Genomic DNA, 15,142 nt, shown 5'->3' with positions numbered 1-15,142 from the left:
GCTTAGACTCTTTGCTGATGACAGCATAATTTACAGGAAAATAAAAACACAAGATGACTGTCATAAGCTACAAGCGACCTTGACTCAGCAGCTCGATGGGAGTCAGATTGGCTTATGGCATTTCACCTTGATAAATGTACAAACCATCCATCTCTCAAAAGAAAATAACTACTGTCATAATAACATCCTCCACAATCACATTCTCGAATCAGTTACACCAGCAAAATATCTAGGCATTACCTTACAATCAAATCTGAAGTGGAACAAACATATAGACAACATAGTATCAAATGGGAACAAATCACTTGGTTTTCTAAAAAGAAATTTAAAAAATTACAAACACAGAAACAAAATCAAGAGCATACCAGACACTACTAGTAAGACCCAAACTGGAATATAGTTGTAGTGTCTGGGACCCCCATATGAAAGAACAACATATACAATTAGAAAAGGTACAGAGAAGTGCTGCTCGTTATGTACACAACAACTACGATTACACAAGCAGTGTCACAAACATGCTAAATCAGTTGAAATGGCCACCACTAGCTGTGAGACGCTTAAAAACCAGACTTATTTTATTTTATAAAGTAATACATTGTCTTGTATCCATTCCATCGCATATTCTTGAACAAACAGACAGCAGAACAAGACAAAATCATACTCAGACATACAGACGCATCCAAACCTCCAAGGACACATACAAATGGTCATACTTCCCGCGAACAATTATTCAATGGAATTTACTACCACAAACTTTTAATTGAAACCCCCACTGTTGACAGCTTTATAGATTGGCTAACACCAGCTGTTCTCTCTAGCTTCAAATAAACAAATTCAAACCAAACATGCATGTACATATATTTTTTGATCACAATCTATATATACATGTATACAAACACTCAATTGTTATAAAATATTTTATAAATTTTGTATAAATTTTTGTCAATCACGCATGCGCAACAACATGTATTCTTCAGTATTGTAGCCTTGTTGACCTTAAAGAAGAAGAAAGCAAAATTCTATCTTATCTGGTGGAAAAAATGTTACAAATAAAATTGTTAGAAATTTTCTACAGGAAAATATTTCATTGTGAGATCTTTTCCATTGGCATTTGCCATGAAATTTTATCCTTGGAAGTTGAAATATTAAAATGTAAAAAAAAAATCTTTGCAAATAAAAAAATGGACTAATAATAGTGTTTTTGTATATATAAGCAAAATAAGTGAATAAAAAAATAAATTTGTAAATGAAAATTTGCCATAATTACCTCCCTTTGAATGATAAATTATGCCAGTATGTTCTACCATTGTGTCACATTTATCATTATGGTCAGGTATATATAGGTTGCAAGAACCATAGTAGGCAATGGGATTGTATTTCACAAGCTTCTGTAAAAAAATTAATGTACAAGATTTACTGTTATATACTATCCGTATAAGATGGATAGAAGTTCACTCCTCTGGAATAAATCTACCCTTGATATATCAAGAGTGGAAAAAATTTGCTGTGACAAATTCACCACCGATAAAAGATATTACAGAGGAGGAACTAAACCATTACAATAGAAAAATATAAAATAGTCTTTTCAAGCTATTGTAATTATTTGTAATACATTTGTAAGTTTAGTAATTATGGGGACCAGGTAAGCAAACCTTTTGAATACTTACTGATATCTTGTAACAGGACTTGTATATCTATTATCATAGAAATCTGAACTGAAATTTATCAACTGAACTTGAAAAAGTGATAAGAATATGAAAGAACAAGCTAATGAGCTTCCTCAAAAATTGAGCAAGCAAACAGGATTTCAAGGCTCATTTGTGATCGTTCAAATTTTACCAATTCTTCATGTTGAAATGATAATTCTTTTTAGATTGTTGACATGAATCTCCTGTACAAGATAATGTAAAGTATCCAAAAATTTTTATTGTTGGTTGCATAATGTCCAGTGGAAAATATTTCATACCTATTACATGTTCAGGACAAGATTCCTGCGTTTTTTGATTAATTATAAATAAACAAATATTGTAACAAAATTTGGTAACAAAATTCCCAGCATAATATCTAATATTTTTCCTTAAGTGTTAGGAATTTTATATATGATGTAATTTTCATTGTAAACAAATAAAGCTATCACCAGGTTATGTGTAGTTTGTTGTCTTGTATAAAATCAGTTAAATAATTAAATGCAAGAGATTTATATTTAAAAAACAATGAAGAGAAAAAGTCAGCTGATTACTGGTCTGTGCACAGATACAAAAATCTGCCTCATTGGACTTAGGTGTGTTTCTTCAGAGAACACATTTGTGTGCTCTAAATTTGTTTAAGTGAAAAAATTCTGGACTCATTATTCATTTTGGCAATCAGTTAATAGTATACAAATTTACAGAAAATTGTATTAAATACTATATCTCAGTATCTGTCTACAGAAAAGGAACAGGGAAATTGGCACCCTAACTGTTAAAAATGTTCAACAAAAATTTAAAGATTTTAAGAACATTAGCATATTGATTTTTATATTGATTTTCTTACTGCTATTGGAGACTTCGTCTACTTTATGGTTTCCCTTTTCTTGTAGTTTCAACAATTTTATTCAAAGAAAGCAAATTTGCTTTAGAGTTATTCCCCTTTACTCAGTCAATTTGTAAGAAATAATATTTTCTATTTATGATGAATCATTTGAAAGTAATATTCTATAAATTCTGCAACATGCAAATTTATTAATTTCAAAATATGAATTCTTAAATATCATAATTGAATTGGTATTCAATATAAATTCTTATATTGAGAGAATTTCCAATTCAACAGGTAGATGTAATTTCAGTTTGAAATGACTGAAATGACGGGAGATAGAATCACATTATATAGGTAACAGCTGATTGTATATTGATTATTTACAGGTATGAAGAAAGGAATTCTAGAATAACTTATACTGTCAATACTTATTACATGAGTATTTATATTATAATTTCATTTTCTAGTTTGTAGATGTGGTTTGAAAAAAACAAATTGGAATAGTTTGTGAATTTGACTAAAGAGCTTGAAATATATAAGGTCAGTATAGTATTTTTTCTTAAAAGAAATTCAGATATTTTCAGCTCTCTTCTTTTAAGGGTGTGACACTTTAGTAAAACTGATTGCATCTAATGAGTCAGTGTTAAATCAATTCCTGACATAATTTGTATTATATGACAATTAGCTATATATAGATAGATGATAAATAATAGTCAAATTTCATCCAGTAATTATGCATCTTATAAATTCTTATTCGAAACAATGTGAGTACCCTTTTTTTTTTGTTTTTAAATGTATTGGTTTTGATAAGAATATTACCACAATGTACTTGCAGTAAGCTTGATATTATAAAACTTGTGTTGATTATAGATAGTCTTTCACCACCAAATACCATGTTTTTGACATTGACAGCATGTTTTTGTAGAATTATATTTTGGGCCAGGTGAGATATTGCCATCACTTTACATCTGTCAGTTGTAACTGTTTACTTTCTTTAAAAATCTGTTCCTAGTCTGAAACTACTGAACAGATAGGAACTGAAGTAACTCTGCTTCATCTTTAGAATTGGTACTGTGAAGTTTAGGATTTTCAGCCTGGTTGATCAACCAACCTGGCTATTGTGGTTAAAATTAGAACATATAGGTCATGCAAACAGCATGGTTTTGCTAATATTTATAAATTAAAAGAAAATATGTCATTTACAGGAAAAAACTACTTTAAAAAAGAAAAAGGTCTGTAGCTCTAAATCTTTTCTAAATTTTTAGAAAAATCTTTTATCCTTTTAAGGAGTTCTTTGAAACTACATGTTCATGTATTTTTATGTTAAAGTGTATATTGGAAATAAAGATTGACACAGCAAGATATACAATATATATCTATTTGGAAATTTGGAGAACATGGAGAAAATGACAACAAACTGTTCTGGAGTATTTGCCCCTGAAATATCTATTTTGGCTGGTTTTTTTTGTTGTATTTTTAGGCCTTTCCTTGAATACTCTCAGAAGTAAAAATTGAAAACAAATCATTAAGTCCTCATTAGAACGGCATTTTTTACCAGGTGTACGCAATATAGAATCAGACAAGCCTCTTGTTTTTGTAACAAAGGAATACAGTTTCAAATTATCTATTTCAGTATTTGACTTTTTCTCAGTAAAGTTACACCTGATTGATTAACAGTATTTTAGTATTGAAGTTTAAAAGAAAAACATTGCATTGTCTCACAATATTAATTTTATTATTTCTACATGGAACATGATAGCAAAGCTCTGTAAGCTTTACACTTCTAAGCCATACACAAATGAATTTTATATGCAAAGACAATAATGGTTTATACTAATTTTCTGTTGTGCCCACACAGGTGCCATCAGTTAAAATAATTTTCTTTATTTGAAATAAGTGACTGACTTTTTGAGATAGAATCAGTATTGCATTGTTGTGGAATAAATATTATAAGATATGATCAACCTTTAAGCAGAAGAGCATTATGTGTTACATTCCATCATTTTAATTTTCATATAAAAGTACATGATATGCACTATTTGGTTAAGATTGGCATATTGTTCATTCCTCGATTTTCCTGCTTGTCCATGTAATTTTTGCTAGTGAATGTTTTGCAAACAACATCTAATCAAGCAAGAAACTGGTATTATGCTATATAGGAGGGAACATTAAGTTATACCCTTGTCTGTATTTAAGTATATCAGTCCAGGGACATCGTCTGTGTCCCATAGACACAATCCCTTTTTAATTGAATTGGCTAGAAACAAGATAGAGTTTTTTGTGGTAACAATCTCATATAAGCACAATAGCTCTGAGGAGAGATTTTGCCGTTAAACTTCCTCTTGTTTATATATAATCTGTTTATTGCTATTTTCCAAGGCAACAACAATCATGTTGACTTATGACATCATTGTCTTCTTACTCTACTAGACAGAGAATTTTTTTTTTAGTCCCTTGAAATAGAGAATTATCACACACAAAGATCAAAGTAAAATTTAAGAAAATAGCGATAAAAGTATATATAAATGATAAACCTCTTACATATAATACAACAGATGTCTGTTACATTGTATATGTATATAAAATATATATATTGGTTAACTTTACCATACCATATAAATGTACTGATGATTTTGACAAGTTCTACTAACTGGTGAAATGGTGGTATTAGCAGTTATATCAAACTGGTACCATGCATCCTCTCACCATATACTTCAAGAAATTACTTGTACACTTGAGTCACTGCGACCTACATTTTAGAATCAATGAAGGGTAACATTTTGCATTTAAATCCATTTATAGTTTTCATTATTATATTATAGTACATTAAGTGAAGGGTACCTATGATAAGTATCATAAGGAACATTTTTTGCTTAATAAACTTGAAAATTTGCTTTTAAATGAGCTTCTCTGATACCTCTGTGGTATTTATCTCTATATCTATCTCTCTTAATAATATATAGATTAGAACCAAAAAATCTGGCTATTGTCTAATTATTATACATGTATTGGTTTATATGTTTCAAAATTTTAAAACTTTAAATTAAATTTTATGATTTAATTTTTATTATAATTGATTTAAAAATTAAGCATCTTAGTTTATTGGATGCTTTCCTTATTTGTCATGGTTTTCTGAGGGGTCAAAACAAGATAAGTTTCAGATTATGTGCAGTGTAAATCAACACATCATGTACAATGTTTTATGGACCGTTAAAATCATGTCACATATTTTAATATTGAAGCATGATCAGACCATTGATCATACATACTTTGCTTGAAGACATGGGCATCTGGTTTTACAAACGAGAAGTTTGTCTGTAACACATGGCCTATTAAAAGTCTAAAGGAATTTATAAACAGTTTGCTAGATTTTTTAAAGTATAATTTTATCAAAAGTTTATGTTTTTAAGCAATTTTTTTATAATGTTAGTATGTTCGTGGGGGATTTCAATCTTGCTTGTTGTATATAAATATCTGCTCTTATAATGCATTATTTTCATACAAGGAAAACAGTATACTTTTGTTCTTTGATGGAATGCGTCGTCCTACTTGTTTTGAAGAGACTCGTGCACATTGTATTTAACTGTCAAATGTAAAATAATTACAAAGTTACACCTAATGTTTTGTATGTTTGATTTTGACACTTACATCAATTCATATGTTGTGTAATATGTTTTGTTTTTATGCTAATTTACAAATACATTGAAGACAATTATTTTAAAGATGTCATTTTCTGTTTTAAAATTTCTATTATTTGAATTCATACATCAGTAAAAGGCATTGACAGGTAAATATTGCGTTGTATGGGATATCACTGACTTATTGCTCGTTGGTGGTCTCATGGTACATATGTATCCTGCTTTTTTCAATTGCATACTGTTCACGTACTAATTTTCAAGAGCGATTTATTTTTGTGACTTTCGTCAGTTGAAAATTAACTAGAACTTAAATCGTAGCCAATATGTATAACTTGGATCTTTCCTTGTTTAACTACATCAATTAAATTAGAAAATCATAAATTGGAATCGCCCTGAAATGGACTAGAAACGCCTAAACGCAAAATAAAGTATCCACGAAAAATAACTTGGTTTACATTGTCCTGGGTTAGAACCCTACCTGGGTCAAATTAAAGACAGGAAAAATAACTTGGTTTACATTGTCCTGGGTTAGAACCCTACCTGGGTCAAATTAAAGACAGGAAAAATAACTTGGTTTACATTGTCCTGGGTTAGAACCCTACCTGGGTCAAATTAAAGACAGGAAAAATAACTTGGTTTACATTGTCCTGGGTTAGAACCCTACCTGGGTCAAATTAAAGACAGGAAAAATAACTTGGTTTACATTGTCCTGGGTTAGAACCCTACCTGGGTCAAATTAAAGACAGGAAAAATAACTTGGTTTACATTGTCCTGGGTTAGAACCCTACCTGGGTCAAATTAAAGACCGGAAAAATAACTTGGTTTACATTGTCCTGGGTTAGAACCTTACCTGGGTCAAATTAAAGACAGGAAAAATAACTTGGTTTACATTGTCCTGGGTTAGAACCTTACCTGGGTCAAATTAAAGACAGGAAAAATAACTTGGTTTACATTGTCCTTGGTTAGAACCCTACCTGGGTCAAATTAAAGACCGGAAAAATAACTTGGTTTACATTGTCCTGGGTTAGAACCTTACCTGGGTCAAATTAAAGACAGGAAAAATAACTTGGTTTACATTGTCCTGGGTTAGAACCCTACCTGGGTCAAATTAAAGACCGGAAAAATAACTTGGTTTACATTGTCCTGGGTTAGAACCTTACCTGGGTCAAATTAAAGACAGGAAAAATAACTTGGTTTACATTGTCCTGGGTTAGAACCCTACCTGGGTCAAATTAAAGACAGGAAAAATAACTTGGTTTACATTGTCCTGGGTTAGAACCCTACCTGGGTCAAATTAAAGACAGGAAAAATAACTTGGTTTACATTGTCCTGGGTTAGAACCCTACCTGGGTCAAATTAAAGACAGGAAAAATAACTTGGTTTACATTGTCCTGGGTTAGAACCCTACCTGGGTCAAATTAAAGACAGGAAAAATAACTTGGTTTACATTGTCCTGGGTTAGAACCCTACCTGGGTCAAATTAAAGACCGGAAAAATAACTTGGTTTACATTGTCCTGGGTTAGAACCTTACCTGGGTCAAATTAAAGACAGGAAAAATAACTTGGTTTACATTGTCCTGGGTTAGAACCTTACCTGGGTCAAATTAAAGACAGGAAAAATAACTTGGTTTACATTGTCCTGGGTTAGAACCCTACCTGGGTCAAATTAAAGACCGGAAAAATAACTTGGTTTACATTGTCCTGGGTTAGAACCTTACCTGGGTCAAATTAAAGACAGGAAAAATAACTTGGTTTACATTGTCCTGGGTTAGAACCCTACCTGGGTCAAATTAAAGACCGGAAAAATAACTTGGTTTACATTGTCCTGGGTTAGAACCTTACCTGGGTCAAATTAAAGACAGGAAAAATAACTTGGTTTACATTGTCCTGGGTTAGAACCCTACCTGGGTCAAATTAAAGACAGGAAAAATAACTTGGTTTACATTGTCCTGGGTTAGAACCTTACCTGGGTCAAATTAAAGACAGGAAAAATAACTTGGTTTACATTGTCCTGGGTTAGAACCCTACCTGAGTCAAATCAAAGACAGGAAAAATAACTTGGTTTAAATTGTCCTGGGTTAGAACCCTACCTGGGTCAAATTAAAGACAGGAAAAATAACTTGGTTTACATTGTCCTGGGTTAGAACCCTACCTGGGTCAAATTAAAGACAGGAAAAATAACTTGGTTTACATTGTCCTGGGTTAGAACCCTACCTGGGTCAAATTAAAGACAGGAAAAATAACTTGGTTTACATTGTCCTGGGTTAGAACCCTACCTGGGTCAAATTAAAGACAGGAAAAATAACTTGGTTTACATTGTCCTGGGTTAGAACCTTACCTGGGTCAAATTAAAGACAGGAAAAATAACTTGGTTTACATTGTCCTGGGTTAAAACCCTACCTGAGTCAAATCAAAGACAGGAAAAATAACTTGGTTTAAATTGTCCTGGGTTAGAACCCTACCTGGGTCAAATTAAAGACAGGAAAAATAACTTGGTTTAAATTGTCCTGGGTTAGAACCCTACCTGAGTCAAATTAAAGACAGGAAAAATAACTTGGTTTACATTGTCCTGGGTTAGAACCCTACCTGGGTCAAATTAAAGACAGGAAAAATAACTTGGTTTACATTGTCCTGGGTTAGAACCTTACCTGGGTCAAATTAAAGACAGGAAAAATAACTTGGTTTACATTGTCCTGGGTTAGAACCTTACCTGGGTCAAATTAAAGACAGGAAAAATAACTTGGTTTACATTGTCCTGGGTTAGAACCCTACCTGGGTCAAATTAAAGACAGGAAAAATAACTTGGTTTACATTGTCCTGGGTTAGAACCCTACCTGGGTCAAATTAAAGACAGGAAAAATAACTTGGTTTAAATTGTCCTGGGTTAGAACCCTACCTGGGTCAAATTAAAGACAGGAAAAATAACTTGGTTTAAATTGTCCTGGGTTAGAACCCTACCTGGGTCAAATTAAAGACAGGAAAAATAAGAATTTGCTGCCTCTCCACTTAGCTTTAGCTGTATGAGTAAGAGTAAAGACTGGCCAGCTAGGAGTCAGAATAATGTGCCTGGGTAACATGTCTTACTATGAACGTTTACCTTGTGAGCTTGCATGTTCATAATCTGACTCAATGTGGAATGAGTCTAGTACAAAACAGGGTAAATATCACAATATCATATTCTTGTTCTGAATATGCATATAATTTGCCACTGGACAATAAACATATTTGACCATCATCACCTGTCATGAAGGCCAATGTAAGCTATACATTTAAAGCCACCAGTAGGTACATATATCTATTATCTTTTGTTGAATATCTTTTTTAAACCCATCTTGTGTGACATCACTTTAATTTGTCACATTTGATGTTACTATTTTAGGACTTTTATACTAACATTTATATTTTTTACTGATTTTTCTCATGAATTTTCACGAAATCTTTCATTTATTTTGCAGCCATTGCAAACTAATCAACAGAGCATTATTTTTAGTTTTAATGTCCAAAGGAAAGGACATGGGTACTCGTCAGTGCCCATATCTGTCTGTTTTTTTTCCCACATCTTAGATATTGATTAATATATATGCATACAGCCTTGTAATTGCATTATGTATGTTAACATTGGAATGACTCACCCTTTAGCATAATCTATAGGTAACATGACCAATATTTTATGGTTTATTGTCTTGAAAATTTAATTCAAAAATCGTTTCTAGGTTACCTTCCCCCCTAAAAATCTTGTGCTTTATACAGTATAAAACATTAAAAAAAAAATTGGAAATTTTTATACTTGGCCAAAGTGTAGATTATACATGTATCTTTTTTCCTATTTTATCTATTTCCAACAAAAAATATAATAAAAATTCTGTGCCACACTGAGCTTGTTTTCAAGTTACATGTTGTGAAAAATGATTCATTTTGTGAATAAGGGTGGGGGGGGGGGAGCATATTAATACTTGCATAAATAGAAAGAAAACTTAATGACAGAATTTTGTAAAAAAAATATGAGAAGATTATTGACTAAGCTGTAATAAAATGAAATGCTTTTAGAAAATAAAAGGAAGAAGGAGGAATGTTAATAATAATTTTATCAGGACATGGAAAGTTATTTTCTGTGATTCGTGATGTTTTTCAATGAAGTGTTCATGCAAACATACTTGTTTTAAGCCCCATGTGAATTTCACAAGTTTTAAATTACTGTGAGACAAACAATTAAATCAAAGCTATCTTCTTTCCTGGTATATTAATACATGTCAACGTTACCTGCTTGATTATTGTTACCTTTTGTTATTTAGAGGAAATCAATGGTTTTATATTAGGTTACCATGGAGATATATTCTAATGAGAATTTCTTTAGTAGAAATTAGTTATAAATAATGATTTTATGGTATTCATTACAAATATTGAAAACCATTTTAAGAGGCAATACATTATGTAAATTTTGCTCCAATTACGTACTTGAAGTCTTTGGAGATTTCCTTTTTCAAAATGTGGTGGTCCCAAGGTTTTTTGCCACCAAAATCTTGCAATGGATCTTCCAAAATACAAAACATGTAATAGTGATCTTAGGACCAGCAGATTTTCCTCAAAGTTCATCAGGGGGGAAAAAGTTGTGAACTGCTCTTTTTTTACCCTTCTTTTCCAGACCAGACTTTTTTTTAATTCCTATATAGCCAAAATTGCTTTTTTTCTTATAAAAAGAGGTCAACTTACAGCATGACATCAGTAATTAATATTTTACCATAACAACATCTACCGGTAAATCATTTCATAAAAAAAACCACATTGCAGCATGGTCTTAATGTGACCTATAGGTAGGGTGGAGTCCTTCTACAGGTAACTTAAGGTAAAAGAGCGTGGATGATGATTTATAAATGTTGGAATATACTTCACATTAAGCATGATTGATTGAAAAATTGATCATTACCTTGTCTGACCAGAGGTCATTTTATAAGATTTTTATTAGATTTGTATTTGTTGTTGACCTGATTATAACTGACTTTATTGGGATATTGCTTTAGTAAAGATGGAATTATGTTTATTTTAGAGTCCTTGTTTTTATAATATTTTAAATGCAGAATTAATTTGTGTGAGTCATATGGAGGGTTAACCATATTGAGGCATAATAAAAAAAGAAATACAGATTTTACAAATCATTCTTTTTTTTCTTTTTATTAAAATGGTCTAATTTCATGCAGCAACAGACAACACATTCCAAAAATGTGACATTTTGTGCAACAGATGTTGTGTAACTTTAACTTTTTTAGGGGAGTTCAGACATGTTACCTCAGTGTTTACAGGCTAGTATTTGGTGCTAAAATGAGACATAGAGATCCTACATTCCGTTGTTGTTGATCAACCAATCATAATTATCTCACTGAAAACATAGACAACAGCAAAAGTTGACAAGACACTGGGTTCCGTGGAACCCTTACAAATTTTATTTTTATTAGTTGAAATTAACTTTTTTATTTAATATTGTGTTTTTTCTTTATATTTTCCAGATAAACCATTAAGACAGTAGTGGCACATCAACTTCTTATAGAATAACCATTATTCTGAATTTGGATAGCTGAATGCCTAACTTTTTAGAGAAGAAAGGTACTTGTAAATGTTAAATTATTTGTTTCAGATACAACTGATTTTACATATAAAAGGACGTATTAAAAAGACAATATGATCAAATGTAAAGAGATAACTAAGTATAACATAAGAGACAGATCTACAAAGACCAACTGTGATTCTGTTTTATCAGTAAAATATAAACAAAATAAAATATGAGGTAGATATAATGAGATAGATACCCATTGCATAACCATAAAAAATATATTTCCGATTGTGTGGATTAGATCATGACATATAGACTCTGAAAATCAGTACAAATTAAAAAAGAGTCAGAAGAACCAAAGGTATATTCAAACTTGTAAGTTGAAAACAATCCTGCTCCACATGTGGCACTCTTTGTGTTGCACATGTTTATATAAACCTGGTGATGAGTCTAATTCAATAGGTAAAATAAACTGTTGTATTGGTTTTAAAAAAAAACAAGTATCTTAAAAAAGAGCAGTGAATATTTCCTAATTTTTTTTAAAAGTATGTTATGTTTGATGATTTAAAAGAAAAAAACATTAAGTAGTGCTTTCATCACTATACAGGTTTTTTGTCACTACATGGTCAGATTTATTGAATTAAAGAAAAAGCCAATGCAAATAAGTTCTTAGAAAATTGACAGCTGTTAAGATAAAAATAGCTTATCAAACAAAATCCATGCATGGAATATTTGCCACTGGACATTAATCAAATCAATATGTATTAAAGTTGGTGTAAGGTATGCATCAAAGAGACAGTAACCTAATCATTTGTAACAAATGGCATCTTGAGATAAAAAAAAATAAACGGAGTCTTCATCAAGTAGGTTTACTTTCCTTAGTATCATTGGTATCTTATGGTAAGCAGCTATCAGGTTTTTATACCACTTAATTATGAGAATCAAAATTAATTGACCAGATGTGAAAATTCATGTTATAAAACTTTTGCTGTTTAATGCAGAAGTTAAAACGGTTGATTGGTTTGTAGAAAATCACAAAAGATGAATTATAAAATGAGAAAAACTGTTTCTCATGATTCAAAAGAACTAATTGGATTAAAAGAAATTTTGCAATGAAGAGTTTTTTCAATCTTAAACACTTCAATTTGCTCTGGAAGATGCACATTATTATCTGTGTTTTGTGTCTTATGTATCACATTTTCAATTAAAAAATTCCCATGGTTAAAAAATAAAAATGAAAGGAAGAAACTTTTAAAGAGAGAAGTTATACAGCAATACGAAAGTGAAATTAAAAATAAACAAGATAACATTCAAGAAGAAGACATCAAATATAGCGCAAGACATCACATATAGCACAACAATGTCAAACGTTTGTTAACTTTTATCATAAGGTCAATAAAATTAGATTGATGACATGAAATAGTGTTTATATCACCCTTTCATTTTCCTTAAGGATCTAATCATATCTGTAGATAATTCCCCCTACTCATACCTGGACATATGCTTGTTATATAGGTCTCAGTTTACCTGTACGACTGGAAGGTAAAAATCATTGTTATTGTTTCCTGAATAATTCACTAAATACGTTGTGTTTCAGGGAAATATACGTGTTATAGTCGTGTTTGATTAGGATTTTATTTCTGATTTTTTGTAACAGGATAAATCACAAAGGAATATTTTATTAATTTGCATTGTTTAAAGTATGGTGAATTGACGAATGATGATGATGATGGAATAAGAAGATCATAAAGTAGGTATGTATAATGTAAATTATTGTTTGTAAATTATTTATTTTCCATGAAATTGTAGATCTTATTATTATTGTTAAAACCATTAAAAGGCTAAAAATGCAATCATTATATATAAATTACAATCAGTGCAGAAAATGAATGATCTTTTGGGGGGGGGTTATTTATGCGAGAGAAATTCATAATCTTTTAAAATTGCAAATTGCAAAACTATGACTGTAAAAAAGAACATACAACTGTGAATGGATGGGTAATGATATTTTTATTGTAAGTGATTGTCTTGGTTTCTGACTATATTTTGATATACTCATTTTAGGTATATAACAATCTATTTAATATCTGATAATTTTTTGTGTAAATTGAAGTTATTACATTTTTAGTGATTACTATAAGGAAGAAATTCTAACGTCTCTTTGCATTAAATTGCATTTGGGAGTCATTTATTACGATTCGTTTGTTTATTATTGCACGTAGTTTGTTATCAATAAAATTTTCTGTCACAAAATAATATCAACAATAAAATGTTCCTTATACATGACAAGAATAGTGTTGAACAAAAAATTGGTCTGATTAATCATAGGAAAAGTTTTTAGTACAAATGACACTATTGGTTGCCGAAGAGTGTAAAAAAAATATGTTAGTTAAAGTGGCATTTTTATATGGCTCTTTTCAAAAAAGATAAAAATATTAAGAAGAAATACATTTCTGTACTTTTCTACCAAAAATGCTATGTATTAGATAAGATATTATCAAATTGTGTTTTTTTTCTGGAATCTCAAAAAAGTTTCATATTATCCTGGAAGAAATTGGATCTGAAAAAATATTTGTAACTGGAAAACCTTTGAGTTATTAGCAGCTTAGTAATATTTATTTCTATTGAGATCAATTTTTCATCCATGTGTTTTTTTGCAATATTCATTTATTAATGATATTTGATTCTTATTCACCTAAGGGTGAAAGGTTGATTCATATTTGCGAATAAATGTCATCTTGTCTTAAAAAAACATTTTGACAAAGAAAAAGCGTTGATTGACAGTTTTACACCTTATTTTGTAATAAATTTTCTTTATTGACACATAATATAGTTGTTTGATGTCCATGTAGATAATAGCCTTGGAATAGTTGTAAGGTGAACTGGTATTTTATTTACAGTCTTCTTGAAGAATGGAATTATTTACTTGATCCTTATTAATTGTGTTAAAGAGATTGAAAATTTCTGATTTCTGATATTTCCAAGCAATCTGATCAAAACCATCCATCTAAATGTGACAAAACATGCTGTTGATGTTTTGTAATTAATTAACCAGTGATTAATCAGGAAAACATTTTCAATAACTATTACATCGGTATATTTAACATATTACTTGACATTGATGAAGTAGGAATAAATTGTATTAGAAAACATATTTTTTATAGCTGACTATGCGGTATGGGCTTTGCTGATTGTTGAAGGCTGCATGGTTACCTATAGCTGTTAACTTTTGTTTCATTTGGTCCCTTGTGGAGAATTGTATCATTGGAAATCATACCCCATCTTCTATATTTTTTGTTTAATTGACTGAAGTGCAATTCATTGATGTTGAGTTTAAGATAGAATTTCATAATTTTTCATTGCTATGCCAGGCCCCTCCCTTTTGTTGGGAAAATTTGGTTGATTATATAGGGAATCACTGAAACATGAGTGTAGAGGGCCCCAT

The 15,142-nt window shown here is 30.8% G+C and overlaps 1 protein-coding gene across 7 annotated transcripts in view; it reads left to right on the top strand.

Annotated features, from left to right (window-relative positions):
* The window catches only part of LOC143047778 (uncharacterized), a 101,714-nt gene that overhangs the window by 863 nt on the left and 85,709 nt on the right, over nucleotides 1–15,142 (top strand). For 5 of the 7 annotated variants that reach the window (XM_076221027.1, XM_076221031.1, XM_076221026.1 and 2 more), the window contains exons 2-4: nucleotides 2,982–3,054; nucleotides 11,654–11,750; nucleotides 13,355–13,451. The gene's annotated coding sequence lies outside the window, so the exon portion shown is untranslated. Of the gene's footprint in view, nucleotides 1–2,981; nucleotides 3,055–11,653; nucleotides 11,751–13,268; nucleotides 13,452–15,142 lie in introns of those variants that run through there. The other 2 variants (XM_076221029.1, XM_076221028.1) reach the window with 2 other exon arrangements.

This window comes from Mytilus galloprovincialis, chromosome 10 (assembly GCF_965363235.1).
Source record: "Mytilus galloprovincialis chromosome 10, xbMytGall1.hap1.1, whole genome shotgun sequence".
In the NCBI taxonomy this organism is placed as follows: domain Eukaryota; kingdom Metazoa; phylum Mollusca; class Bivalvia; order Mytilida; family Mytilidae; genus Mytilus; species Mytilus galloprovincialis.
Note: the sequence above shows the minus strand (reverse complement) of the source record. Positions and strands in the feature narration are given on the sequence as shown.